Raw genomic sequence first — 4,242 nt, 5'->3', positions numbered from 1 at the left:
GAGAGAGCAGGGAGAGCTGGAGATATAAAAATGTCTTTTTTTATTTCTACTAATATGAAACAGGGTATATGAAAGTGTTTGCTCACTCCGAGTGAAATTACTCTTGGCAGCAGCAGCTCCAAGAGCAGCAAAGGCCCCGCAGAGCTGGTTGGGGTCCAGCCTGACAAAGCACAACTCGTGTTTCATCACTGGAAACAATTCTTATCGATGTCCCTACAGCTCCAGATTTCCAGTCCCACCGCCAGCGTGGGGAAAAAGGAAACCCGCTCTCCCAGGCAAACTGGGATCACCATATTAGTGCCTCCTGACAGCAAAGCACCCTCCTTCCCTGACACCAGCACCAGGGCTTGGGCACCCTCCCCACATCTCTGAGGACTGTGCTGTACCAGGGGCTGCCGTGGGATGGGTCGTGTGAGACCCCACACCCCACTCTCCGTGCCACCAGAGTGACTGTGCCCACAGGCACCTACAAACCCTCTTTTTCAGCAAATGGGAGCCTGGGACCAGGATACTGTCCCTGCTGCTCTCCTGCCTGCGCGGGCAGGGGCCCCACTCAGGCACCTCAGGGGCAGGGAAGGGAACGTGAGAGAAGGGAAAGCTCTGCTGTTCCTTCAGCCTCATTGCTCCTTCCTTTAGAAATCACTCAGAAGGAGGAAACCTGCCAGAAGACACATTAGGGCTGTAACAGGAGAAGGCTGCAGGCAAAGAGCTGTCAGTCACAGGGAAAAATAAACAGCACGTATTGATTGTACTGCAGTCTCCAGTGCAGCGAGAGCCCGTACAGCAGGATCCCCTCAGACCCCAGAGAAAGGGCAGAAACAATAAATAAAATCACCAAGAGAAACAGAGAGAGGAATGAACTCCAGGGCCAGCCCAGCCTGCACGAGAAGCAAACCCTGGCTGCAGCCCAGGAAGGCTGAGGAGGGGGCTGCAGGGGCACAGGAGGGCAAGCTCACACTTCATCGTGTATCCATCACTGCCCCAGCACACCAGAGCTGCACCAAGAACCTGTGGGCAAGTAGCCCACTCACACCTGGCCCAGCCCTCGGAGCTGGTCTGTGCCCCAAACGAGGGTCCCTGCACCCCTCGCCGACACCCTCTGCTCCATGCTCCCGCAGCCCCGCTCTGAGCCATGGGCGATGCTTCTGCTCCCGGCCTCGGCACCCAGATGTGGAGCAGCACAGAGGTGCAACAGTACCTCGCTGCGTCCTGCCGGGACAGGGAACCACGACTACGGCGAGTGGCTGGGCAGCAAACCAGGTGCGATGCTGGGAGCTGCACCCAGAGATGCTGGGTCGAAAGCATCCCCCCTCCCACCCTGGCATGGCCCATGAGTGGTGGGTAAAGTGCTCCTCACGCCTTGTCTGTAACAAGCCCCTGGGTGTAAGTGAAACCCGCGGTGCCGTTCCCGCAGGAATCCGTGCAGGACACACCGACAGCTGCCCCACACCGCACACATTACTTTAAACATTTATGGTACGTGTCTGGCTTTGATGAGGATCAGACCTGTCAGCTGCTGGTGTTTACCTTGGTGGATGTGCATGAGAAATCTCCGTCCGAAGGGCTGGGAGTTTATTTTAGTGCCAGATAAACAGCTCTCCTTCAGAAATCGCCCCATGACAGTAACCCCCCTCAAGACTAAACAAAGATCCAAGGGCCACGCACTGTGCTGTGAGAAAACTTCCCGAAGCCAGCGTCTCCTTCACCGGCTCCTCTCCGCAGCTGGGACATCCCCAGGAGCGCCCTGCACTGCCTTCACTTGTAGGGCACAGTCGAGACCTGCATCGCATCTCCTCCCTTGCTCCGGTTCCCTGGCTGCCTAAAGACCGGGCGCACTGGGGGGGTAGCGCTACGTGCACCCAGGACTGTCCTGGATGGAGGAAAAGCCCAATGAAAGAAGGAAGAAAACACCAAAAGCGGCTGCATGAAACCTAAACCACTGAAAACCCAGCGTGAGCTTCCCACCGGGATCGAGTCTGGTGACAGGGAGGAGCAGGGGAACAAAAGCATATCCAAGACACAAGCTTTCCATTGTGGAGACAGTGATGGCAGCAGGCACCAGCTGTATCCTGCTCAGCTGCCTTTGGACTTCTCTACAGTAGAGAGGTCATCTCGGTTTCAAATGAAAACCCTCTTCTGAGACAAAAAGAGAAAGCAGGAGTGGGAAACAGGAGGAGGAATGGGAGCAGCATCAGCAAGAGCTCCAACATGTTTAAAAACCAAAGTTACATATTGGGGTTGTGCTGACCCACAGGACAAGGAGTGATTCCCAAATTCCTTGCAACAGTGAAAAAACTCACCAGATTCTGCTTTGGCAGAGAAAACAAACGACTTTATACAAAGCTGGAAAAACAGAGCGAGTCAAAGTGCCTGCGCCGACGCAGTTATGCTACCTGACGTGACGATCCCAAGGGCTCGCACAAGTCGGTGCAAATCTAGTCGTGTCTGCACAAGCTGCTGTGACCCGGGCATGGGCCCAGGGCACTCGGTGACACCTCCGAGCTCCCTCACACGGAGTGGAGCTCCTCCCGGCGAGATGAGCCTGTGGAGCTGGCTCCCATACCTCTCCCTCCATGCTGGGATCCAGCGCGGCTGGCCTGAGAACAGGGATCCTTCCCCACCACCCCGAACCACAGCAGGAGGAAGGCTTCTGTGAAAACCTTCCTGGCCATTTCGGACTGATGAGGGCTGGGTATCCTCCTCTGCTGCTCGCGGTGCACGGTAACACTCTATCTGGCCGCTTGCCGCAGCCTGACCCAAGGAGCTGCCTGCCAAGAAATAATTCCATCCTCTGACGCTGTCACCACGAATTTCCCAATAACCAACTTAATCTGTGGTCAAGTCGGTGTCTCAAGCTGGTTTGGCCTCTGCTCCCCGTTGTGTAACTGTCCCAGAGCACGGGGAGGATATTTAGCGGCAGAGGCTGATGACAAGCCTGCGGTTAAGCTTGGAGTTCCCTTCCCAGCGCCTGCCCACCAGCGGGATGCCACCTCGCTCGCTCCACGCGTGCCTCTGGGCCGGCGATAGGAATTGCAGCCACCCTCCCGTAACAGAGCTGCCGCTCCCAGCTGGCCAGTGCCCCTGGCTCCTCCAACGGGATGGAGGTCCTCCTGGACCACGGTGATGCCTCTGCACCACCGCAGCCCCTGCCCAAACCCGCGGCACTGGACCCAGGGGCCGCTCGCTCCCTCCCGGCCGGCTGGGAAGCTCCCTACAGTCTCTCCCCATGGATGCAGTGTGGCAGGGGCAGCTCCTATTCACCTCTCATCTCATGCCTGCCCAGCGCAGAGCCCAGAGCACTCTGGCTCACCCACCTCTGAGCGCTCAGCCCAACCATGGGGCGAACATCCCCCTCCCCAGCTAGGCTGCCGCGCCGAATTCCTGCATCCGCTATCCGACCCAGCTAGCAGCACGTGCATTCCTGGGAAACTATTACATGGGTGTTCCTGTTGATGCTTTTCCCTGTTAGGAATAAGTCTGTGCTGAACTTAGGACTTTTGGCATACCGAGTCTGCAGGAGAGTAGAGAATTCATTTCCAGCAGAAAGGGTAACAGGCCAGCATGCAGAGCAGGTTTGGGTTTGCAGAGCACGCTCTGGTGCAGGGCACATTCAAGTGCTAATCCCTGAGGAATGCACACCTTGTTCAATATGCCTTTAATAACCTTCCGGGAAAGTTACATACACCAGCAAGGATGTCAAAAACAGTTAATTCTGGGTTTGATCTGAGAAAGCTAATATTTTTCCCTGCAATACTATTTTTTTTTAAATTAAGTTCTGTTTACCTACAATTGCCTGACTCACTCACTCAGTCATAACATATTTAGGACACAGCTTTCAAGTAGCTCTGCATTTTTTAAGCTCACTGCTCAGCCCTAGCAAGACAAGGAATGGCTTTGGGTTTTTACACGTGGACTTGACAAGAGCAGCACAATTTTGCTAAAAAGAAATGCAGGGGTACATGCAATTTGGGGCAAGAAAGTGGCTTGCTCCTTTGCGATGGCAAGGAGAATAAGGATCAAACCTACGTATCTTGTGAAAATGCACAAGAGCACGGGAACACCGGGGTTAAGACCCTCAGAAACACCTTCCCCCACAGTCCTGGCCCCCGTCTGCGGGAGCCTGGCAAGTGCCGGACACGTCCTGTGTGGACACGTCCCGTGTGGACACATTCCGTGCGGACACATCCAGACTCCATGCGCCAACACTGACATCTAGAGGCACGCGTGCCTCGCCTCAGGGAA

General features: G+C 55.5%; 1 protein-coding gene across 1 annotated transcript in view; it reads right to left on the bottom strand.

The window, feature by feature from the left end:
- LOC104513406 (secreted frizzled-related protein 1-like) overlaps positions 1 to 4,242 on the bottom strand; it is a gene marked incomplete at its 5' end in the record, with an annotated part of 15,936 nt that overhangs the window by 4,926 nt on the left and 6,768 nt on the right. The window lies entirely within an intron of this gene.

The sequence above is a fragment of the Eurypyga helias genome, unplaced genomic scaffold (genome assembly GCF_000690775.1).
Source record: "Eurypyga helias isolate BGI_N326 unplaced genomic scaffold, ASM69077v1 scaffold28118, whole genome shotgun sequence".
Classification (NCBI taxonomy): Eukaryota; Metazoa; Chordata; class Aves; order Eurypygiformes; family Eurypygidae; genus Eurypyga; species Eurypyga helias.
This window is presented reverse-complemented; position numbering and strand designations above follow the sequence as displayed.